The sequence below is a fragment of the Melanerpes formicivorus genome, unplaced genomic scaffold, assembly GCF_026170545.1.
Source record: "Melanerpes formicivorus ecotype bairdi unplaced genomic scaffold, bMelFor1.0.p_v2 SCAF_177, whole genome shotgun sequence".
In the NCBI taxonomy this organism is placed as follows: Eukaryota; Metazoa; Chordata; class Aves; order Piciformes; family Picidae; genus Melanerpes; species Melanerpes formicivorus.
Genome location: NW_027142529.1, coordinates 234915 through 261393, shown reverse-complemented (window position 1 = coordinate 261393; position 26479 = coordinate 234915). Strand labels below are relative to the sequence as shown.

Here is a 26479-nt window from a genome sequence, read left to right as displayed (position 1 = left end):
CTAAACAATACTCTCACAATACATACAGTAGCAGGGCATCATAAATCTAGGCATACAGAAGTTTAAGACTTGAAGATCTAAGGAAAGAAAAAAATTCTTTGGCAGAAGAGAAAATATTTGTAGAGATTTTCTATACAAAGCCAAGACCTCTCCCCTTCCAATTGCCTCTAGAAAGCACAAAGAATGTTCTATGTGCTACCTATCACAAACAGGGAGTAATATTTGTTAGATTCTTTTAGAACCTATTCCATCCAAATTGGTGCCTCTGCAGACCCTCAGCAGCTGGGTTTTGTGCCAGGAAAGAAAGAAGTGCAGCAGGTAAGCTGTAAAACCACACATGTAGCAAATCAATTCTGCACTGACTTGGGCAGCAGAGCACTGGGAGGAAGCTGTCATGGGAAGGCCAAAGCTGGGGCCCCATTGCTATGGAATAATTTCACTGTGTTGTAAACCTGCCACACACAAGGAAGCAGAGAGACCAGAGATACATCCCAAATGAACCCAATCCACAGAATCCCTCCTTCATAAAGTGCCCATCAATGCTGCAGCAGGAATCTGCCCAAGTCAGGATGGTTTCATGCTTCAAGAGAAGCGGACACAAGGGTGCAGATGCAGAAAAGAAGAGCGGCATGATGGTGGCCTTTATTGTTCAAAAGGCTGTATCAACTGAAAATATTTCTCCAGCAAGTGTCAGGACTTCTGATTTCATTAGAAAATTCAATGGATTTAATGTGTTGATGTGCATGATTACTCTCTTTGTTTTCAGTTTTCAGTCTGTGAGCTGTACATTTACAAATATAAAACAGCAGAAGTATTTTGCCACTTGGAAGACATCAACATCTACAGCAGCTTGGTCTTCATTTGCCCTGCATCTTTTCCTATCCTTTAGTCTTCAGAGTGGACAGAGAATGCTAGCAGGTTGCAGGGGTGACATTTTGCTTATTCACAGGACAGATGACAATAAAAAAGACAATATAGCTATATGCTTGGCAAACGTGGATTTCTTTTCCCTTTGCTGTATGATTGGTTCAGCTTCACAGAGTGATGATTTTCTATTTGCTTTTTAAAAGCTAGAATTGTCTTGAAGCTATCTAGCCATTAAATTTCCTCACTACAGATATGAATTCACAGATAATATAACTAGAAGAGAATGGAAAAAAATAGCACAGTTTGATTTCTTTTTTGTTGCTGTTGACTTGTTTCAAGATCTCTTCTTGTGTTTCTAACAGTTTCAGCTGGAATATACAAAGATAATGATGTACACTGCTAAGGTACCTAAAGAGATTTCCTATTACAAGGAGCCTTAGACAAACATAATGAGTCTGCAAGTAATTTCTCACTGGAAGTGAACGGTTCCAGAGTCCTTGACTTAAGTGTGGGATTGTTTTGTCACGATGGCCAAACCCATCACAAGTACATAACCTGATAAAGGGCATAATGACTACATAATTATGTCCAGAAAACTATTTACACTCACCAATGCAATCTACTGTAAGATCAGCGAAGGCTATCACCAGATGTTCCTTGTCCCACGTGCCACGGCTTGACTGTACTGTAACTAATTCAGCTGAAAAGTCTCTGCAAGAACTGTGTTTTCAGCATAATTTCAAGCTTGCTTTCAAATACCAGAAATCATTGCTGATTTCTTAAAACACCCCAGACAGATGTGAAACTCTTCAGTTAAAGCATGCCACATAAAAATCACATTTATAAGCATTAAAAGAGCATTCTCAAAGTTACGATTACAGCTAGACATTTGGGGTTCAGGGACTTCACACATACAGCATGAAGGCTTCAGGCCTTATCATTTAAAGCATTTCTCCTAGACCATGCTGCAAGTGCAGTGACACAAAAGAAATTCAAGTTTCTGCACCAAGCTGCAGTAGTATTTATCCAGTTAGCCATCCACAGTATGAACAAACAAACCAATCAATCTTTCTCACAGTATTTTACAACTCATCCTTCATTTCTTTATAGCATACCAGACCAAAGACCCACTATACTCTTACTGTGAAGAAAGATGCCTTTAGTTACATAAAGTTTGAAGTCCATTTCAAAGGGAATTTTATAAGAGTCAGACACTCACAAGCATGAAGTTAAGATACAAATAAAACAGAACATATTTTACCATAATATACCACTTTGCTGCAACATCTGCAGAAAGAACACACTGAAATGCACTTCCAAACTACTCTAAACCTAGTTCTGGACAATACAAGCCTGAGACAAAATGAGGTTTGTTACAAAATATGGTTCTGGTTTCCAGAGGTATTGACCACTAACACCTATATTTAACTTCAGGTAGATTTGTGTTTAGCATGGCTGAAAATTGGGCTCTAAATTAGAGAAGTCTTTTAGCCTGGGTATCATCCCCTTAAGTACCACCCACAAATTATATACTGATAGTTCTTCCCATAGGAAAATCTTCCTTTGGAATATTTGAAGATAGAAGCACAGGCCAATGTCAGCCCTCTTACAAGCTGCATACTCATGCAAGGAGGGGAAGGAAGGATTTCTTTGGAATCTTCTAATTGACCTCAGTGGAATTTGGCCTGGACCCCTTGAAACAGTTATGAAAAGTAGTTATGAAGCATGAATAGTACCCAATCTAAAACATTAATGTCTAGGTAATATTAAAAGTAATTTGTTTAAAAATAGCAGGAAGGGGAGGAGCAGGAGCTCAGCTGCAGTAAAGACTAAATTACTCCGAGTTTCTGTTGGTCTTTTTTGTCATTAGTCTTTAAACAGTTGCAGAAACAGAAACTGCTGTTTTTCATCAGACTTCTTCTTCCCCAGCACTGAGCCAAGCATTAGCAATACACTTAATTTTCACCTCAGGACCACACTACCCTCATTTTTAGACTAATGTGCCAGCATATCACAGCTTCATCCTTTCTCAGGAGTGACACAGGTAAGTAAAGACATTGCAAAAGTTAAAAAGAAAGCCTCTAAAATGAATGCATTTTGCAGGAAGCAAGCAGGAAGGTATCCAAAGCCAGAGGATGCGTTCAGAAGAAGGATTCAATCCCAAGATGTCACAAAATGTTCTCCTTCAACACAGCATGGCAGAAACCTCTCCTTAATGCTACAACAGATGATCTAAATACACCACTTAAGAGCTGGATCTGGGAACGTGCAAATCTACCCATAGTGCGAGAGCCCACACTTTGTGAAGGGCACAGCTGCCAGAGAAGTTAAGAGCTTCTAAAAATCCTGTTTAATTTGTTACCAGTCAAATCCAAGGAAGATAATAAGAAGCTCAACCAAGTCTTAAAAACGCCTTCCTTCAACTCCAAACTTTTGTCTGCCTGCACCATTCCAACAGCACAACAGGACAGGGAATGGGGGGCTGCAGTCAGTTATCATGACAAGTTGCCTCTGCTGCTCCTGCCTCCTCAGGAGAAGAGCTCCTCAGACTCTCCCCCTGCTCAAACATAGCATCTCTTTCACAGCAGTCAGTCCTCCACAAACCGCTCCAGCCCCACCAGTATACCTGTTCCAGCACAACTCCTCTCTCTATAAGTCCACAAGTCTCACCAAGAGTCTGCTTCAGTGCAGACTTCCCTCAGAATCATGGCCTCCTGGTGTTCAGGCACCTGCTCCAACATTACATTCCCCACAGGTGCTGCTGATTTTCCCACTCTTAAATAGATGGTGCTACCACCATCACTGATTGGCTCAGCCATGGTCAGAGGAGTTCAGACACCTGCTCCAACATTAAATTACTCACAGGTGCTCCTGGTTTTCCCCCTCTTAAATAGATGGTGCTACCACCCCCCCCCACACCCCCCCCCCCCCAAGTTTCTAGCAACTTCTCACAGGGTCCACCTCTGCAGCCTTCTGCCTGCTACCAAAACCCCACCACACAAACTCAACACACACCTTTGAACAGGTGAATGTTGTATTAGATCCTTTCAAAGGTGGAGGAGTCATCTCAGAACTAGAAAAGCCACCTTTTCAATAGGTAATGTTGCAGCTCAGCTTTTGACCAGAAAAGATCCTGCAAGAGTACATGATGCCAATGCTGCCTTCCCTGACTTTGGCTACCTGCAGTTTTTCATGGATGCATTTAAGACAAGCCCTTTGGGAAGATGAAAAGCAAAGCATTTTGATCTGAGAATTTTGTTTCAGTGTCTTGTGAAAGCTATACTCTCAATACCTTGTGTCCTTGTATTGAATTTGCACTCCTTGCTTGGGTTATATCATACAGAGACCACTGCAACCTGTTGCTCACTCACATCAAGTGTTAATCAAACAGAACTGCTTTACTTTCTTGTTTATTTTTCAGCAAAAGAAAGATTGTTTGGTTCCTTTTTTTGCAGGGGGAGATATTTGTCAGGAAAACACTAAGCCTCCACTAAAACATACCTCACAAACATTTGTCAAGTAGACTGCTTTTTATTTTTAAGGCTTGTACCTAGTCAAGAATCTTTGATGTAGTCAGCAAGACTTAGCTTCTGCTTAGAAGACCTACTGACAAATAGCCAAACACAGAGCAGAGGAAAAAAATCCTCTCCTGGATGGCACTGGACTCTTAATCTATTTTATGAGCCTTAAACACTACAACTCTTTGCACAGTAGACATTTCAGAAGATCTAGAAACTCCTTTTTTTCCTCCTTAGGTGGCATTTCTAAACCTCATGTTTTGCCCTTCATGAATATTTTTAACCAGCACAAACCTTTTGAGGCTTTTGCTTACATCTCTCCTTTGTCAAGGAAGAAGCAAAGCTGTGAATCAGATCCCATGTGCATAATCACACCCCTGTACGAACTAATCACATCCATACAAAGCATTCAGTTCAAACATTGCTGTATAGGGAATGCTCAGCCTTACAAACTATGCCATTAGGACTAGCAACTTTGAATACATCTCATGAGCAATCCAGCTGCACCAGTACCAGTTTTTAATTGTTTTTTAAGTAAAATCAGGGGACATGAACAACCTAGCAGTGTCTATAATAAGCCTGCTGTTTACTTCACCTTTTGTCATTACTTCTCATTTGGTTTCACATTTTTGTTCTAAGAAGATGTGTATTTTTTAAAGGTGTTTTTAAGAAATGGATCAAATCTTGGAAGTTTAGAGTAGTAGCCTCTACCAAATTTGTTAGCCTGTACAGAGCCATCACCCATCCTCAATAATGACAGCTGGGTGGGCTGGACTTGCCACTGAGCCTGGAAGGCCCCATTGACAGCACAAATTGGCCACCTTTGATTTTAGCCAGAGTCATGGCCAAACCCGGGGGCTCACCATGCAAGTGGAAGGCTGGTGGCGAGGGGTGAGGGGTGACGGAGGTGCTAGGGACATGAGGGACACTGGGGTGTGGGGCTACACAGGGTGGGGAAGCTGCAGGGAGTGGCCGGCCAGCCTTTATGACCGATGCCCCGCGGGGATGCGCAAGCGGCCGCGTTACCGTGGACACATCCAAACACTTGTGCCGACCACGGCAAGGGCCGCCGTCAGAGGGCGTCCGGATCGGTAAGGATGGAGCCGCCGCTCCGCTTCTCTCGGCACAGCTCTGCCCCTTGCGGGCTAACCAGGGTAATCTGCGTCTCCCGAGCTAGCGCTAGCCTCTGTCCTTCCAGGGGAGGTGGCCCTGGGAAGGAACGGAGGGCTCCTGCCCAATCCGTCTACCTTCATGTTTAACGGCTTGGGGAGTAACGACCGAGCAGCTTTTGCTTATCTTCACCTCACCCAAATTCACATCCCAGACACAGCACGTTCTAGGGAAACCAATACATTTAGTCCAATCATCTCCTCTGCCACCTAGCCCAAATCCCCTCTTCCTGTCACCAAAAGTCAACCTCTTTAGATGTCAGCCATACACTCAGCTGTCTCATCGCCAACTGCACATTCCCAGGTTCACAGATTAGCTTGGAAGGGACCCTCAAAGATCACCTTGTCCAGCCCACTGCAGCAAGCAGGGACACCTCCAAACAGATCAGGCTGTCCCCTCCCTGCAGCTTCCCCACCCCATGGAACCGCACATCCCAGTACCCCCATGGCCCCAGCATCTTCCCCACCGTTTGTCCCTAGCAACCACTGCCTGCCACCGCCCCTCCACTTGCAATGTGCTCAGCGATTTAGTCTCGTGACAAATGAGTAAGGACCTTACCTAAAACCCTTTGCTAAACCTATTTTACAATTTTTATTTTATTTTTAAATCATGTGCATCAGGTTGTGTTTGGGTCCTGCTGAACAGCAGGGGTCCAAGGTGGGCAGAAATTACTCCTTGCAGAAATTACTCAGTGGTCTTAGATGCAAGTGGTAGAAGAAGGGTTATTATGAATAGGGACTTCCCTTCTGGTATTATATACAAGTAAGACACCTTCCAGCAGGTTCAGTTTCTTCTGTTTGGGAAATATTGAACTAAAAGTATTCTCAGGGAGGTGAGTAAGGTCTGAGCTGGAATTACTAAGATGCTGTGAAACTCTGGAAGTGAGAAGCTGATCTGCCCTGGGCATCCTTTATGTCTCTGAGCAGGATGCATTTCTCTGTGCCTCATTTCCTTATCCACATCTTCATGCAAAGGATACTTCTGTCCTCTGCTTGGCCTATTTCAAAATGTCTTTGACAATGAACATGTAGAAGTATAATAGCAACCTGGTCTCAGATTGCCTCATTTCATTCTATTGTAATAACAGTAATAAATGTGCTAAGCACAAACAATGTGCTCGCTGTAGAAATAGATTTAATACATTTAACTGGGTTTTGAAATTGGTTCTCCATGGATGGACACCCATTCTTGTTTAGACCAGAAGTGGCAGCTCAGATGGTGCTTTGGAAGATGATAGAATACCTGTCATCCTCCTACTAGGATAAAGTGGAGAAGGAACATTAGATTCCCACTCCAGGCCTGTGAAAAGAATATTCTTTGTTTTTTTCAGGTACTTGAATTTTATTTCATTATGTTTCCTTTTCTTCATTTAATTTAATAATACCTTCCAAATCTATTTATCCAAAGGTGTCTGTTTTGTGCTCGGGGAAATACAATCTGAAAAGAAAATGTAACTTTGGTTTTTTTTCTCCAGTAAAGTTAGAAGAATGAAAGGCAACTGATGTTAAACAACTGCCACTCAATGTCATCTTGTTTCCTGATAAAATACCTGCTAAAGCATTCCCAGTAATCATTCCTTGAAACAAAGCAGAGCTTTCTTGGCTAATGAATAGAGATACATTTATTCATATATAGGATGTTCATCATTGTGATTCCTTTGTGGTTCACAAATATTAGTAAGCTGATCCGTGTGGCACTGAAAAGAAGTGAAGTCATATTAGCCCCAAGAGGCACAGAAATCGCATGATCTGCCCAGTTTTACCAGAAAGATCCATGTCAAGTGTCATTAGAATGAAAACAGTTCAGAAGTTGTTCTTATCACAGTACCTCACCGATAAAAACCTGCCTGTGTCACCCAATATTACTAACCTTAGACATGAAACATCCTCAGGCAGGCAACAGGAATATCTAACTAGATGAAAATGGTATCCTGTTCATTTACAAACACATTCTTTGACTTCTTTCCCTTTCATTTCCTGAGCCTTTATATGATACTTGAGTTATATTTCCAAGCATGTGCCTGCAGCCATGTTATTTTAAACTAACACTGAGGTTGTCATCTAATTGCATACCTTCAAGAACCTGAATTGTAAGCAGCCTGCTAAACAAGATGAGGGCTGCTGCATTTCAGGGTGGCCACACTGCTCATTTTGTCCCTGCACTGGTTTCAGGAACTAGAATACTGTAATACATGACATTAGAATCAATACATGAAGTCTTTTATCAGGTATGTTCTCTTGATGGTGCCTAGGCCTTAAAAGGTCATTAGTGACATCTGTGCAGATTGGTGGCATTGCCAGGATATCCAAGCTTAAGCTTGCAAAACTATTTAGGAATCACAGATGAAATCCTGTGGTGACCGTATTCAGATGTGACCCCTGACAAACTTTGAAAGGCATTCTCTGGACACCAGTAAAAGTGAGGCCTTTAAAGTGTTTTGCATCAGCTTTTCTCTAACAAATTCATTAGGGCTTTTGCCAGCTGACTGAAATGCTAAGCATGGCCAACAATATGCAAACTCCAATTTTCTTGCTGTTTTGAAAGAATAGGCAGAAAATTGAATGTAAAATATATGCTGCATTTGCATTTCCTCATCCTAACTCTAAGCTCTAGCTCTGTAACTGCTTGTTTGCATGGCTAATGTTATGTGACTCGGATACTACTCACTCCTATAAAATGCAGAGGCTGCATGTGTGTGTTTGCAGGACTGTGACCATGAGGGATACTCGCTCAATGTAGGAACTACCAGCTGAAATACCAAATAAAAATCCACTCTAGTTGTGCCCATTTAAAGTCAAACATTGAAAAATAGCTTAAATATGGTATTTTGGAATGGAAATTTTATACAAAGTCTGCAGACTGTGGAATTCTGTTAGCTCTTTAGTCCCTCTGTAACGAGGCTATTACACAGCATCACTCAGAATGAGGTTGAAAATAATGCAGCTGCTCTTGCAGCTGCAGCAAGAATTCAGAGAAGCCAGGATGCAAAGCAGGCCTTGCTCAAAGTCCCTGCCTTTGGCCTTCTCTTGTGGGCTTTTTCTTCCCCTTATTTATTAGCTTCATTCCAGCATCCTCTGAGGTGATGCCTTGCTGGAAATAACTGAGGGGTAAAGCTTTAATGGCTTTACTTAGCCTCACGAAGGAAACACCTGAAATCTACTGCTTTCTGCAAACTCTGACAGCAGCAAGTGCTGGGTTTGTTGGGTTTTTTTCCCAAATGAACTCATCAGGGTTGGTTCACAATAAGACAGTAATGGTCAAAACAGCATTTATTCTGACCCCAAATGTTGCCTCATTCTGTCTAGCAGTATGGCAGAAGCACTGTATCTAAACTAAAATCTTATTATGCCATTACTAGAAGGCAATCATAGTGGTGGTATGAAGAAGAGGAATGTAGCAGACAGGTCAATGAGAGCTGCCACCATTGTGCTCTGAGTCAGGAGCCAAAGAGGGACTGATGCACAGTCATGACTAACTCCTTTAATATCTCTGCTTAATATCTCTGTGTCCCAGCAGGACTCATAACATTTAATTACTATCTAATGGGAAATTCACCCTCACCCTGTGAAGTATTGTGCCTCCTCAATTTCTCTTACATTGCAGAAGCACAGCACTTCACAGAACTAGTCCCTGCCATGAAAATTAATTAGTTTATGCCTAAATAGGGCTTTCAACATACAGATCATTCTGTATGACAGAGTAGTATTAGATAACAAACCAAGTTATTCAGCTGAATTATGGAGCCATAAGAAAATTATTGTCTCTTATTTTCAATCGAGCAGACTCCATGCCAGATCAGTCCCTGAGGATGATGCTTAGGCGGTTTCAGCAGGCTTTACTGCCACCAGAGAAGTTGATTTCTCTTTTTGCTCCTCTGCACTCTGCAGTTTTCACTGCTGTGCAAGGATCTGCTCAGTAAAGCCAGTTCTAGGTTCCAGGTTAGCCCTTACCTTTAGTGCACAGCAACTACTAGACAGCTTGCTGAAGGCAAATAGACAGCCTTGTTGGGTTTTGCACAAACATCTGCTCTAACCATCACTCACTGCAGAGATACCCAAGTCTAGAAACAGCTCTGAAAGTTTGAGAGAACTGAGCAGCAGCAGTTCTGCACTTTTTTCCCATGGCATCAGAAAAATCTCAGGTTATAGATGTGTGTATGATTTCACAGACTGTGCATGATTTCACATGCCTGACTGCTTCAGTGCCCTCCCACCAGCTATCAGATTCTTTATCAGCCTCCATAACCCAAGCAGAAGAATTTCAATACTGTTTTTAAGGGTCACTTCAGCAGAAACTTCAAGACAAGTTGTTGGCATCACAGACATTCTGTAGCTAACTTGGCAAAAGAGAACTTGGTTTTGTTTCCTGAGGTATAGAGGTATATTGTTTGTGTGGTTTTCTTTGCAAAGATTAATTTCTGATCATAGGAACCTGTTTGTAGTTAAAAGCTTAGAAGAGAATCATTGAATGATTAAGGTTGGAAAATACCTAAGATCAACAGTGATCAGTTTCCACCTTTGCAGACTTGCTAAAATCTTGGGGACAGTGTAAATTGATATCAGTGGAAGATCTGGACTAGGCTTTCAAGATTCCTCATTACTCACTTAGCTGTGGTCTCCATGAACCCCTGCTGCAAGAGCATCCTTATGACAAGAAGAGTGGGAGGTATTTGCCAGAAGCCGCTGTCTGCTCACTTGTTCTCTGCTCACTTGTTCCCTGCATTGTACTCTACCATTTCTACACTTCTTCTGCCATTTAGTGCTCTTACATTGGAAATCAGATACACCAATCAGAAAGAACAGCAACACCAAAGAAATAAAAGCCACAACAATAAAAGCCAAGAAAAAAGGACAGTTAATGGCATCTATCTAGGGTGCTTTCCCCTACAGGGAAGCAGAGCAATATGGAAGGACATTCTGAAGGAAGAGAGCCCCTTAGTCCACTACAATTCACTTTGCAGCTTGATATGACGGCCTCTTAAAACCTTTTCTTATCTCAGAGCCCTACTTGCTGACTTCTTTTTCTTCTTTCCATTCTCATGCCTTCCTTTTCTTGCTGTTACTGCTTTTGGTTGACTTTGATTTGTTTTCTCTGTTGTTACCAGAGCAAAGAATTAGTTAAATGAAGAAAGATGTTAGATTTTTTTTATCAACTAAAATTAGTGACTTAGAAAGCCTGAGAACTGATTGGCCACATTTATGTACCACACACCTTCATTCTAGTTACACAGCTAGTGTAAATGAAAGGAAGGATTGCTACCAACGTTGTATTTGTTCAGCTGGAGTGGTCCTAATTAGGAGCTTGGATGTGGCAGCTAATATTTTACTATAAAATTTTTACTGTTTACTATTGAATATATAAAACATCACAAGAGGTAGCAGTGGAATATTGCACAAGGGAAGCAGAAACATCAACAGCTACAATGGTAGCTCTCATCTAACACATCTCTTCTTGACTAACCTCAGCTAATGAGCAGAGCTTCAGGGACAGTAAGGTGACACCCACCACAGGTGGTGACCAGCAACTAGGGCTGGGTTAGATTGTGCTAACTGGTTTGTCTGATACAGCTAGAGCAAGAAGAGCATCTGTATCTTCAGACACATCTTCTTATGCGTTTCATCTACGTGCTGTGCAAGGTGTCAGGCACCTGCTTTGCTGTGGATCTGATGGCTGATCTATTTTGTGTACTGCATAAGAGGTAATAGAAGTCATCACAGATCTGCTGATGCCTGCTTTAGGTTTGGGCTTTCCTACATTCTGGTCCCATAGGAGTGTGATTACTTTGTGAAGCAAAAGAGTGCTCTCTTCTGTACTGCAAGTTCTCATTCAATTCCTGCCTCATCCTGGAAGCAGGACTGCCCAGAGCTGTTCTGAGATGCAGACCTCTTCATAGCACATTGGCAGATCTAATCAAGCCCACAGCAGTCTGAGGCAACCCTCCTAAACCAAACTTTGCCCCTCTGCACTCCTTCTTCACAAGTACTTAGCTCCTACCATTTCAAAGCAATCTTTTCAGAAAATCAAGAGTTCTTCATAACCTACTGTCCTTTTAAAGCTCTAATGTGTTGGGGCTTTTTTCCCAAAGAACTTGTTAGTAAGATCCTTGTGCATCTCTACAGCAATAAATATCTACCTGAGGTGCTTCATTTGGTGTTAAATTGCTTGCAGTTAACTATATTATTATCATCATAGCAAAAAAGTTTTTAAATAATACTTTAAAGAACACATGGAGGGGAAGAACCTCCAAAGAAATGGGGGGTTAGCTCTCTTGTGAGATTGGCTCAGCTGTTTCAGTGAGTACTAAAACCTTTTAAGATGCTGCCTTAAAGCTTCAAACAACTGCCTTCATGCTGGTTAGAGATTGGCAGCCATGTGCCAAAGCCCAGTCTTGACTAAATAAATGTCTATGATGGGATTTCTCCAGAGAAGTCAGGAAGAGCAAAATTTTCCATGTTCTGCCCATCTTTGTCTCCTTTCCTGTGCCTGACATATTGTGTACTCCTGGCTCATGGTACCTATTTCCAGACCGCTTCAGTGCCTAATGAAATGGATTAGCTCAGACTCCAGGTATTTCTGGGAAACTGCTTACCCTAAGCTGGTTTAGTCCACAGAGAAATGCAGTAGGAGCTGGAGAAGTAGAGGAGAAGGGTGGCATGGAGCAGCTGGGGGAAGCAGCCTCTTAAATCACTCAAGTTAGATCTATAGGTCCAGGGCTGTCTATATCCTTACTTCAAGAAAGGCAAGCAAGAAGAGTAAGACAGACAAAACATGGAGTGAAGAATGGGAAAAGATTCAGCAAAGCAAGGAAGCAGAGCTCATTACTGTTCAAGACTACCCAAAATTGGCAGATACAGGCATTTATCTATTTCCTTCCCCCCTCTCCCCCAAATCAATGCCCAACTATTTCATGGAAGACTTCCTGGAGAGAGCAGTGATCTTCATGCTGGTCTTTCTTTCCTGCATGTAAGCAGTGCTCAAGAAGGAAATAACGACCACTTCATTAATGTCTTGTGAAAACTTCTCTTGATTATTTTAATTGCATTTCCTATTTCTTTTTGCACAGTATCCCTACAGACATTGTGTCTTTCAACCAAGATTTGTTTCTTACATTGTGTTGCTGTCATATTTGTCCTTCATTCCACTTAACTTCCATAAGCTATAGAATAATAGAAAAAAAATATGAGAGTTGTGTTACTCTGCACAACAGCAAGCCAAAGCTTACTGCCTCTGTGTAAGTGCCCAGGGAACTGCTTATCTGAGAGCTGTGAACAGTAATTAATAATACAGTTTAAGATTTCTCTTATGCCTATAGCCTAATGAGATTAGTGCTCTGTGGTACTCAGCACCACATAAACAATTAAAATGTTGAGTTTCAGCCTCCAAGAGCAATTAGGACTAGATGGTTAAATCCCTGCAAAGTGCTATGAATAAACTGCAATTACCCTTGCCAAATGTCAGCCCAGAGCCCAATTGATTATGATTGTTTTTATAAACAAGGTTACATATAGTGAGGGGAAACTAGTGTTTAGAGAGGAAGTGCTGACAAAACCTTTACTGCAGCAATGTGGACAATGCAGCTGGAATAATGGCAAGTGTGCCCTTATCACAGCAAGAGAAATGAAAGGAGTTCAGATCTTGCACTGAATGAGCCATGACTGATGTCTACCACAAAGGAATAAGAAGACTGAACCAGAAAAAAAGATACATTAAGGTTGATGTGGATTTTTTCTGTTTTTTTCCCCTCAAAAGAAAACTAAAACTAAAAAAGATCAGATGTGACTCAGGCTTTCAAACAATACAAATAGCAAGAGGAAAGAACTAGGTTGCTTCATTGCCTAAAGAAATGGCTAGAATCTCAAAAAGTCTGACAGCTGATTGTGAGAGACTCACTTTATGGGCTGCTAAGAAGGTGCTGACCTGCCTCATCAATAGATTGTCTGAGCCTTTGTGGTATTGGGCAGTAAAGGAAGTGCTTAAAAAGTCATCCCGCTGAAAGATGGCCTGGAAAAATCTCCCGTTCAGATCTCAGCATAGCTGTTGTCACTGGAGCACGCTCATTCAGAAAGTCTGGCTGTAAATCTAATACAGAGAAATCTTGCTTCATTTTTAAGTGATAAAACCGGAGCATCCTCACCTTAGAGATGGACCAAGATAGCTGGAATTCAATAGAAGTGAAATTATTACAGAGGAGGGCAGCTAATGACCTACCTGTTGTGGTGCTTTGGCTGTGTTTTGTTACAGTACTATAGTTCTCTGTCTGGACTAGAGGACATTGAAGGAGTGGGCTAACACTTGTACAAGTACCAGTGGTATAGTTTTCTTAGAGTTGCTCCATAGTTTTGGATGCAGTTTTGCCTGTTCCAACATTTGCACTGAAATGAACTGCAGCAGATGACTGCCCTGGGATTTCAAATGGCCTCCTGGGAGAAAAAGACTATTACAAATGAGAGAGTTTGGTTCCTATAACTTTCTAGAAAAGTCCCATCACTGTCTAAGGAGCATATTAATATAGCAGTTGCCATTACATGGATCTTCTAGCAGGGTAAGTTAGCCTGGGGGGAGTACAGGCCAACACAATTCTGCGGTTGCCAGCAGAGCTCACTGAAGGACAGATGGACTATCTGTGCACAAAATGCATGGATGATGCAGATAGTCATGCTCTGGCTGAAAAGTGTTGTGATGTTAACCTCTGAAAACCATGCATCCTGGACATTCACAGCAGAGAGCACAAAATACAGATTCTGGGACAGCAGATGAGATACAGCCAGACCATCCTCATTGAGGCAGCTTGGACCTTATGCTGCAGAGGAAGTGAAAGCAAAACAAAACAGTCACAACAGAAGTCTCTGCCAGCTCTGATTGGGGTTGGGGGCAGGGAGGGAGAATTATTGCCATCTCTAGATCTGATGCCTAATTTGGCCCTGAGCTTTAGGAAGATGTTCACAGGGTACATTCAGTATCAGCATATGGGTCCTCTTGGACTGCTGTTGAAGAGTCAGGGTAAGAAACCTGCTTCTGAGTAAGAAACGTTATCATCATGTCCTCTCCCTGCTTCCCAGCTGCTGTGGTCCCTCTAGACCTTCAAACCATGGAGAGTTTGATTCAACAGGCCAGCACTGGGCAATCTCTCCTTGAATTCTTTCTCCATAGCCTCTGACAGAAAGGGCAACTGTGATGCTCAGGAACAGTGACTTCTGCAGGACTGTACAGAAACTGGGAAACAGACTTTTGTCCCCTGAACTGCAGCCCCACAGAATTCCTGTCCCAAAGAACTGGTAATGGCAATGTAATGGTCCAGTTTTAATGCAGCTTAATCCCCTCTGAGAAGTACTAGAAGAAATTCCTTTCCTGTCACTCCACTGAAATGAATGCTGAATGTAGCCCAGGGGTTCTGCCTTGCTATATGCAGATTCAGGAAGATAGCACTGCAGCCTTTGGTGTTTAGATAGGTTTACTTCACAACTGGAAAGGCAAAAGCTTTCTTGGTTGAAACCAAAGGTTAGATTTTGAAGGGAAAAGGGCTCATCAAAGAACTGGCAAAGAATTTAACAACTAGATGCCAGCTGAAGTGCCACTGTGATTTATCAGCAGGTTCTTCTCTAATCTGATGTGAGGTAATAGGAGAAGGTGTTGAAAGCAGAATCAAACTAGATACAGAACAAAAAGTGTAAGTACTAGGCTTCATAAGATCATTCACATAAGAAAGTTCACCTTATCTAGTAGGCAGGACACTCTCCCCAAGAAGGTTGTCTTAGATATCTAAGGAAATCAACAGACAAAGGCAGATTTCAAGAGATAAATGACTGATCTTACGTCCCTTTGGCATCTATATTCGCTGTCAGGCAAGCCTCTCCATTGGAAGAGATGTGGTTTCCTTACTGACAGCCCCAACAAAATACTGAGCTAGAGTAGCTGGCAGTGCCGTGGACAGACATCTCTTAGCAAAGATTAACCCTCAAATATGCAGAAAGCTGAATCTGCTTAGGACTGATCAGGAAGATCATTCCTGAGAGCTCACAAATTCAGAGCCCCTGACCATAGTGCTGAATTGCCTACCTAGATCCTCCAGCACAGCCATTCATTAGAAGCATTTCACAGTAAATGCTTCCAAAAGAGAACCTAGACATTTGAACCAAAGCCTCAGGAAAATACTTAACTGACAAAGAGAATGATTTTCTAAAAGCTTTTCCCTGCAAGTTTTTTTATTGAGGCAGTGATCAGAGTGAGCCTGCCTGAGTTATAACAGTGCTTCCCTTGCACAGCCCAAAGTCACCTTAATCAGTTTGAATACCCAAAAATACAATAGCAGCAGTATGAATCTAGTTGATAGAGCAAAGTTCATTTCAGGTGTTGGTCCACCAGAGAGAGTCCATAAGTGATTAAAGAATTATTGGTCTGTATTTTACAGTTGGTTCTCTGCTACTTTTTACTCCATGGTGGATTATTTTAAAGGTCTTCAGACAGCCTCACAGCAAAACTCTTTGCTCCAGAAAATTTCCCATTCACACTGATATCAAACACACACACATCAGGCATAGGCCTTTGCCTTTGTTAGCCTTCTGGTAAGGAGAAGAGACCACTTCTCTCCTTCAGGGCTCCTCAGTACTATACCACTGCTCAGAGGAAAACTCCTGCAACTTCTGCCTGATGTAGACACACAAATCTCATTGTTCTATAGGGCATTCAGTCAACAGCCCATCCAAGGGGCTGTGAAAATCTCCTCTTCCTCCTCCAGAACACAGTCTAGCTATATACTGCAGGGCCACATGGAGGGCCATCACAGATCCCCTATGTGACAGCTAGGCTGGCATGACATGGCACCAAAATCATCATGCTCACTCCCTCAGCTGGTGCTGGGGCTAGCTGGACTAGGTCTGTTGCACTGCACAGTGAAGAGAAATCATTTCCTCAATTACCTAGTGCTGAAGCCAGCACTGAAAAATGCAGCTTCCAATCTTTAGGCTATGCTATGCTTTGTTTTAACAGGGGATTGAATGGCTTACAAACAGCTAAAATTGCTGCCAGGTGCAAGGACATTAGCCTTTCCCAGCTGCTTTAGTGCTGCCATTCAAAAGAGTTTGCTATCAATAGGATTCCTTTGAGCTCTATTCTGACAAGTGCTGAGCACTATCTGGGAAGGGCCAGTGGTTTTCCATCCCCATTGAACTCAGTAGGAGTTTTGATTGCTCAGCACATTGCTGGAAACATTCTGCTGAAATTCCCTTCAATCACACAATTATCCCCTCACCTCTTGCTCCTTCTTTTACAGTTGTAGAAGGAGGAATAAGTTACTGTAGCAGAACTGCCTGTGGAGAAAAGTTTTCAGCCTGAGGATTGTGAACAAACATCAAAATCAACAAGTTCCCTGAGTCAGGGCTGGAGACAGTCCTGGCTTAGCCAGGTAAGGGGACAAAGCATGACAAAGATTTGAAAGATTTACACTAAAATTCAGTAGTGATGTGGCCTGAAATGCCTTTGCCTCCTCCCTTTACCCCTTTGTATACATTTCTGCCCACTGCCTAATGTCCCTTGCTGTAACCAGTAAAGGTTCACTGCAAGAAACATTCCATCAGCATCTAGGACACCTTCTGGCAGCTTTTACCAGCACAGTAACACATACTGTAGGCTCCTCAATAAAACTCAACAAGTTGCTTATCGTTTCAAACCTGTTTCTGGCTGAACAGAAATGCATTCCTCATGTATCTTTCCTCTGTACAGTCTGTACCTGTAGCCAAGGACATTAAACTGGTGCCAAATGGAGGTCTACTGAACAATACCACAAGGTTAAAGGCCGAGCACTTATGCTTAACAAACCATTCTGAAAGATGACCATCATTAAACTCCTTACAATTAAACTTTTTAGAAGTGATGGAAACACTGAGAATTACCTGTGCCTTCCACCTTTTCACTCTGGAGTCAGCAGAGGCAGATGAAAGTCAACATTTGCTTTGACTCTCAGCACAATTAGGAGTTTAAAATGCAGGTCATGTCACCTTCCCTATTGTACTGGAACGGATGTTGAGAAGAGGTTTATGGACCTAATTCTGCACCTTGTTATGCCAGTCTGGATCTGCTACAGGTTCCCCAAACTGAAAACTAGGCTGTTCATTACTAGGGGAGGGTTGCTTCTGAGTAGCAGCACTTCAGTATACTTTGCAGACAGTTTAGGAAGAAATGGCTTTGAACCCAAATTCCCAGCTGAAGCTGGGACTCCACTTGCAGCTCTTCCTACTCTGTAATAAAAATCTGCCTGTTTTTTTAATACCCTCCCCCCCTCCTCTGATGGCACTTCCTGTGCTTACCAGCTCTCAAAAATCAGGCCATAATGGTTTTTCTACACCCTGCAGCAACACACAATGCAAGTCAAAGAGTCACAGAGGTGTGGTTGGGTTTTTCCTTTTTTATTGAAAGCCAGCTTTTTCCTCTCTTGTTGCAGGTGTAAGAGACTGGTACACTGGCACTGCTTAACACAAACAAACAGCCATTACCAAGAGCTACCAAAAATATTTAAGGGGCTTTAACATTTACACAGGAAAGAGTACTTACAGCAAGTCTGATAATTACTAACTATTGAAGAGCTTTCTCTCAGCACTGTGTCCACAATCTGCATGCTTATTCTGGGCATTGCACAGTAGGAGCATTCTTAATTTTCTCTGTTTTCTCCCAGGGCACTTTCTTTCTTCAAGTGATGGCAGCAATAAGGAAATATAAACTCATAGGTGGTATAGTATACATAGATGAAAAAACACTTGAGAATAGAGAAAACACAGCATCAGAGACGGGCAATGAGTCTATCCCAACACATCTGCCTCATACTTCCATACTGCACCCACAGATTGGAGCAGCAGAAAATAAGGAGGTAGGAGAGAAAATGAGCCCCAGTGAAAGTGATGAGGATGCACTCTTAATAAGTCTTACATGGAAATTACAAAACTATGTGAAAACAGATAAGGAAAAAGAAAACACTACAGCAGAGAGCGATAATGAGTCCATCCCAACACCTCTGTCTCATAATATCACATTCCCCCTTGGGGGTGGAGCACCAGTACCTAAGGAGAGTAGACAAATGGCAGAGAAAAAGAGAACAAATCAGAGTAACGATGTAGTCAAAACACATCCTAAAACAAAATCAGAAAACACTGAAACACCAACTAAGAAAAAAGAAAAACTGTTGGAGACTGTCAAAGAGTTCATTCCAACACCTCTCTCTCAGACTCCCACACTCCACCCCGGGGGTGGAGCGGCAGAAAATAAGGAAAGCTTAAAAATGGCAGAGAAAAAGAGGACAAATGAGAGTAATGATGTGCACAAAGCAAGTCGGAAACGGAAATCAGAAAACAATGAAACACCACCTAAGAAAAAAATGGTGGAGAGTGTCATAGAGTTCTTTCCACCACCTGTCTCTCATACTTCCATACGCCACCCCAGGGGTGCAGCAAAAAGTAAGGAAAGCTTAAAAATGGCAGAGAAAAAGAGGACAAATGAGAGTAATGATGTGCACAAAGCAAGTGATAAATGGAAATCAGAAAACAATGGAACACCAACTAAGAAAAAATTGGTGGAGAGTGTCATAGAGCTCTTTCCACCACCTGTCTCTCATGCTTCCATACGCCGCCCCAGGGGTGCAGCAGAAAGTAAGGAAAGCTTAAAATTGGCAGAGAAAAAGAGGACAAATCAGAGTAATGATGTGCACAAAGCAAGTGATAAATGGAAATCAGAAAACAATGCAACACCAACTAAGAAAAGAGAAAAAACATTAGAGACTGTCCAAGAGTTCTTTCCACCACCTGCCTCTCATACTCCCACACTCCACCCCGGGGGTGGAACAGCAGAAAATAAGGAAAGCTTAAAAATGGCAGAGAAAAAGAGGACAAATCAGAGTAATGATGTGCACAAAGCAAGTCATAAATGGAAATCAGAAAACAATGAAACACCATCTAAGAAAAAATTGGTGGAGAGTGTCATAGAGCTCTTTCCACCACCTGTCTCTCATGCTTCCATACGCCGCCCCAGGGGTGCAGCAAAAAGTAAGGAAAGCTTAAAAATGGCAGAGAAAAAGAGGACAAATCACAGTGGTGATGTGGACAAAGCAAGTCATAAACAGAAATTGGAAAACAATGAAACACTAACTAAGAAAAGAGAAAAAACTTTAGAGACTGTCCAAGAGTTCTTTCCACCACCTCTCCCTCATACTTCCATACGCCGCCCCAGTGGTGCCGCAGAAAATAAGGAAAGCTTAAAAATGGCAGAGAAAAAGAGGACAAATCACAGTGGTGATGTGAACAAAGCAAGTCATAAACAGAAATTAGAAAACAATGAAACACCAACCAAGAAAAAATTGGTGGAGAGTGTCATAGAGTTCTTTCCACCACCTGTCTCTCATACTTCCATACGCCACCCCAGGGGTGCAGCAGAAAATAAGGAAAGCTTAAAAATGGCAGAGAAAAAGAGGTCAAATCACAGTGGTGATGTGGACAAAGCACGTCGTAAACGGAAATCAGAAAACAATGAAACACCAACTAAGAAAAAAGAAGAAACCTCAGAGACTGTCAAAGGATCCTACCCAACACCTCCATCTCATACTCCCTTACTTAGCTCTAGAGGTGACGCAGCAGAAAACAAGGCACAGAGAAAGAGATCAAATCAGAGCAACGATGTAGTCAAAGCAAGTTGTAAAGAGACATTGGAAAACAATGAAAAAACAGCTGAGAAAAGTGATTCCAACTTAGCACAGCTGTCTCATAAGCTAAGGTGCATCGAAAAGAGGTTGGTCTACACCGATGAGGAGGACATTTCCCTTGAGTTCGCTGAGGCTAGGCTGTCTACCAGCACACAATCAGCAGGTTGTGATTCTGGCAAAGCCGGTCCTTCACCGGCACCGCATGGCCGCACTTTGCCCCGCATTAGCAGACACTAAGTTAGCCATCGACCAAGCCCAAGCTTGCTACGGGCACAGAAACTATGCAGGAGCCATGGAGCACCTTTCAACAGCTCTGAAGGTATGAGATGAACAAAGTACAATCACCATGGCAAAGTAAATGCAAGGCTGTCGTTGTACTGACTAGATAGAATAATACCAAAGGGAGCAAGAAGCACAAACCTGGGATGGGGATGGTTCCAGGAGATGTCATTTCACACAAAATCTGAAAATTGAGAACCATAAATAAATCACAGCAGGAAGGGGGTACCAGACTGAACAAAAAAAGAGAAAAAAAGAATCCCAGGTGATTCTGTAGTTTTCTCCAGATCTTCACCCCATTTATGTATGGGGGGAATTTAAGTCCCAGACAGTGAAAACAAACTAACAAAACCCCCACAAACAGAAAAGCAAAACTTCCCCCCAAACCCAACCAAACAAAAAAAATCCCACAACTCTAGTTTGTTTGTTCATTTAATCCCAGCTCTACCAGAGACAAATGATATCTCAACTATCAGGGGAGGTTCCCACTCTACCCCAACTGTCCATGCACTACTGGACGAAGTGTTTAATCCTTTGATTAAACAAAAGGTCCGGTTCAGTGTCCCTTTTTTTTCCCCCACAGCATTTCCAACATGCACTCTGTTTCCCTTCTTTTCTCTAAAGTCAAAAGACAGCCACTGGATTTGTGTAGAAACCCTTTCATTTCTGGGTGAGAAAGCACAGGTTCAGTAGTGGGTAACCGCCTCCTGGACACAGATGTCTTTCTCTCCAGGAGCTGAGAGTCCAAAAGCTGTGTTTTTGTGGAAGGAAAGAATTCCTGCCTGCCTCAGATACTACAGAAATAACATGACCTTGGCTTTGACTCAGATCTTTGAAACTAATCTGTGATTTTCATTACTTCGTGCCTTTAAGTGCTCAAACTTGAGCTGTCTTAAACAGACCTTTTCTTCAATAAGCAGATACTTCTCTGTTTTCACAAGCAGAGGCCTTTCCAGATTCAGGCTGAGCACCCGCCCAAAAGAGTTACCTAAAGACCTTTGACATTTTAGAAAGCCTTGAGTTTTATCAGTATACTGCAAGAAAAGAGTAAAAGAGGGAGTTCCTAGCACTTTGGCAAGGTTGCAATTAATTTCACAGGAGCAGAGAAGAAAAAGGAGGTGTAGGAAACCCCAGCAGGTAGGTCACAGTTCTATCCACCAGCCTCCTGCTTCCTGGAAGCCAGAGCTAGCAGCATTTACAGTAAAACTGATTGTTCAAACTTGTATCATTATTCCCAGATTTCTCTAGTGCTGCTAATCTCAGTTCATTATATTGGAAATCCCTTGTATTATGGCCATGTAATTCATCATGTGACAGTAGAAGTCATGGCTCATCATAATCACACAAAGGGCAAGGACTTAGACGTAATCAGATTTTAGTTCCCCTGTCGTGTTTCCATAATGCTGCTGTAAAACCAGCATAAGCACAAACAAGCACCACTTGTTTAAACATTTTATCAGATGTATCTATAGTGTCTTTCTCCCTCCTGATTTAAACAACGCAAGATAACAAAAAATTGGATTACAATTGCTGGGAACTGACTCTGATAAACTGTTTGCTTGAGTGCAGAATGAAATTGAATAATGGCATCAGGCTCTCTCTTTCTAGTAATGTTAAATCTGGTAAATAGTTAAATTCTACAGACAAAGGCTGCTTTCAAAGAGGTACCATTAGGGCATTTTGAAAACAGTGTCTCCAAGAGTATAGCTGTCTTACAGACCTTGAAAGATGCCCTGTATCCCCACAACTAACCCCAACACTAACATTTGCTGTGCAGATGAGGGATTGACTTGTTCCGTGATACAGGATGCTAAAAAGATGCTTGCTGCAAAGATTTTAAAAGCCAGCATCTGCTGCTCAAATCAAGTTTCAAAAAGAGAGACACTTGCCACTTCACAGGAATATGGCCTGTGATTAGAATAGAGGACTTGCAAGCTGGGCTCTCTGGGCTCTCCCTGTCTACTCTGACCTCAATCACTTCAGCTATGCTCTTGACATCCTGAAAAAGGGTCCAGCTATACTTGGTTTCAGGGCTGTAATGCCAAACTTAATTCAAAAACATTTGCAAAGCACTAGAGCTTTGCAGCTGACAAGGAGATAACCTCTTCCTACTCCTTTTTCCCTCTACAATATTGAAGGGATTTTATGTTAAAACAATAAATATTCTAGCACTGAGTGAGTAAGATTAGAAAGTGCCATTCTCTTTCGGCTTTGTTTCTCCCCCTACATTCAGGAACGAGGCTTGATGGGGACAAAAACACTTGTCACCTGAAAGGAAAAGAGTACTTGTCTCCTAACAGGAAATGGAAAAGCTAGCTAATAGGCATCCTAGTGAAAGAATAAATAGATATTAAATAACTCCTTTTCGGGTTTGTGGGCAGAGTGCTTGGGAAATCACAGAATTGTAGAGCTGGGGCTCCTCAGCAGAAGCAAAAACCAGAATAGCCCTGAAAGACACTTCTGTACTCCATGACTAAAAAGCTGCAGGAAGTAGGACTTCTCACCCATATTAGCAAGCTGACACAAAGTTTTTCCACATCTTCTATGCTGCAAAATAGCCCATACATTTGTTTTGGTATCCTTATTTGACACAAAGAGCCACTAACCACCCTATGCTCTCTGTACTTGCAACCTCTTAGCTTGCCTCTTTTCAGTCTCCTCTAAATGAAATGAATTCAATCCTCTCAGGATTTTCTCCTGGGTCATGTTTTCTAAACCTCTCTATTCTTTTTGTTGCTTTTCTTTGGATCATTTCCAATTTCTCTCTGCTCAGATATAGGCAAATTTGAGATGGTGCAGAGAAAAGCAGAAAACTTAAGCTGCTGAGATTGGAACCCTGGCTGTTTTGCCCACAGCTTTTTGAAAGCTCAAAGATCAGGAAACTCAAAGCCATGGTTTCTAGTGTAAAATGTTTACAGATATTTTTTTCAGATGTAAGGAAATCAAACCTTTAGTCTGATATTGCACCGCTTTGAGTTAGACACTCTGATCCAGAAAAGTGTGTGCATAGCACTGGATGTGAACAGTAACTAAAGTTAGTGCTACCTTACCCGTTGTAAATATCATACACTGCTTGGCTCTACTCTAAGCAAAAAATGTCTGTTCTAGATCCATCCACATATTCAGGTTGTATTCTTTAGATCATGTTTTTCAGATATGCAAATAACAGGCAATTATGAAAGCCTAGCACCAAAGTGATCGAACTTGATAACAACCATGAAAAAAGGGAGTTAATGCAGGCAAGTGGTGGTCAGAGAAGGTGTGCTGCTAAAGTATTTTCTATCTGAAATGCCTTTAAATCATGCTGCTGCATACCAACATGGACTGCAGAGGAAAGAGAGGGAGAAGCAGGCTGAAGTGGGCACCAAACTGGAAACTGTTCATGGACTGATTTGAAAGTAACTTTATCCATGAGGACAGTTTAGAGAAAACATGTTATTGAAGTACTTTATTTCCATTGAGAGATTCACACAGGCATACACAGACAGTAGGTGGTGACAGCTGCTACCAGAACCATTTGTTATCTTACTCCTATTCAGCTTTTGACAGTGTAAAATGAATAGAAATGCTGAAAAGCTTTACAGAGGTGAACCAAACAATAAAAAGTAGGGGAGAATGAATTCTGGTTAGGTTACTTTAGGGAAGAGCTCTACTTCTGTTTATTCCTGAGGCACAGATACAGGCTGTGTTTCTAATGCTGACAATAGTGTTGAGAGGATTCTTGGTAGAGTTTGTCACCTCCACACCATCCTGAGGTGGGGAGAGAGGGGAGAGCTGGCCTTGCAGCTAACTTTAATGCCATCTATAGAAATGGCATGTAAATAAGGCTTCAGCAAATTATTGCTTTTCCCTAATAATCCTGTCCATCAAAATGGGAGTGAACCTTTCCCACAGTTTGCCTTAATAAAAGTGCTGGTGAGATAGCTCGTATTTGGACTTAGCAGTAGCCAGTCTCTTGGCATCAAAAGGATTATATTAGTTGGCCTGAAATTAAATTGCTTTTCCCAAGCAATCAGGACAGCTCTCAAAATCTTGCTCCAATATAGTCACATCACACCAGCTGACAGTTGCCTCCAAAAACCCATTCATTTTGGCCAGCTCCTCCTGCAAACACTATCAACATACTGAGGCTCCTGCTTCAAAGTGCAATAGGCATTTCAAACTACAATCCTCTGAGGAGGAGGTACTGGTATCAGTTTGGGCTTTTGTCTGATTGTTTGGTTATCACATGGAATATTTACACCAGTCTCAGTTTGCTTTGATTTTGGAGGGACTCAAGAGTGGAGGACTGACAAATTTTGTATTACAAAGGCAATCTATGAAGGAGATTTCAGTACACTGTCCAGAATATAGAGTTCCTGGCAAACTATTGCAGTATATTGATTCCACAATAGATGTTTCATTAGAAAGCTTTGGGGCTGGCTGGCTGGGTTTTTTTTTTGGCTGCTGTGACAACTCCTCTCACCCTGGCAGTACTGATAATGGGGACACTCCATAAAGCAGGGTTGGTAATGAGAGGCACAGATTTCTAGTGCAGCATACAGATGTAGCTGAAGTCAGACAGCTGATACTTTCCAAAAACCTTTGTTCCCCATTTAATGTTTTCTAAGCAAATTATTTACAAGGAGAAAGACCCCTAAGTTTGCACTGGAGGGAGGTAAAGCCTTTAGCTGAAGTTGGGCCAATAAACAGGAACGACCTAGGTTTAGGAGTGCTGCAGGAAACATCCTTAGCTTCCGTGGGAGAGAAAGAGTCACGTCAGGTTTGTTTTTATAAAGCAGCATCCACCTAGAAATCAGCACAAACTAAAATGCTATCTCCTCTGAATTTGGTGGGCCACTTGTAATCTCACTTTTGCAGAGAGCTCCAATCTCCAAAAAAGGCCAGAACAGTGATAGATGTAAAACCTGTCAGCCTCCAGGGAGCATAAAACTTGGGTTTGAACCTCTCTAATCTTCTGCCCTACCAGTAAGCAAATCCTTTCCACATACCTATGGTTCCTGCAAAAAGGCTCATTGTAGGCAAAGAAGGAATTTCAGCCTAGACATAGACAGATTTGAAGATAAACTCACTGAGAAATGTGGGGAGAGCAAGTTCAATCCTACCCCACGGTAAGGGCATGCAGCCTGGTAAGTTCATCTGGTAACAAGTCAATGCTCCCCAGATTCAATGTTTTCTGGCTAGCACTGGCTTTCAGAATAGTCTTGTAAGTTAGCATATCCTGCAGTATTTTTGACAGTGCCTAATAGCTGCAAGGACTGGATTACAGTGCAAGATACAAAGAGAGTTTGCTTTCAGCCCTGTGTGAGGCTTGCTACCAAGTTTGAAAGTTATTTTCAGTAGTAGCCTTCCTTAGCAGACAGTTTCTGGGATGCAGTTAGTATGCAACTTGTCAGGTACCTGATGTGCAATGCAGTGACACTATGAGGCTGATCACTTGGATGGCTTGGTTAGGACTGTTGACTAGTTGTATGAAAAGGTGCTCCTAAATCTCTCTTGCCTTTTCAGGTCTGTCCCTCTGAGTAGCCACTTTGAAATAACTAAATAAATAACTCCAGCTTAAAACCACAAAGTTGTCTTCAAACCAGAGAGGCAGGATTCAGTATCGCTCTGCTGACAAACACCACAACAAATAATAAGAGAAGAAACAAAGCAATCATCTCCAGCAAGGCCAGCAGGTGCTCTAGTCAAACTAACTCTTTAACCCCTTCAGCCAGGCAGAGAATAGCATGTGTGATCTTATGGAACTTGCCAAAGAATCTCATTGCCACACACTATCTGACCAAATTTACTTATTCTGCCCAAGAGAAATTTGCTATCTCTGTCCACACATGTAGAGAGATACCTCTTGAGCATCTTCTTCGAGGCAAACCATCTTCCTGAATTTAATGCACACCAAACCTCTGCCAGTGCTTAGCAAACCCTCACCATGGCCAGTTTCTCACACCTGAACCTTGTTTTCAGT

General features: G+C 42.1%; 2 pseudogenes; one reads left to right on the top strand and one right to left on the bottom strand.

Moving 5' to 3' along the window:
- LOC137457381 (zinc finger protein 585A-like) overlaps window positions 1-26479 on the bottom strand; it is a 285768-nt pseudogene that overhangs the window by 127444 nt on the left and 131845 nt on the right.
- Window positions 19990-26479, top strand: part of LOC137457376 (spermatogenesis-associated protein 16-like) — a 39292-nt pseudogene continuing 32802 nt past the window's right edge.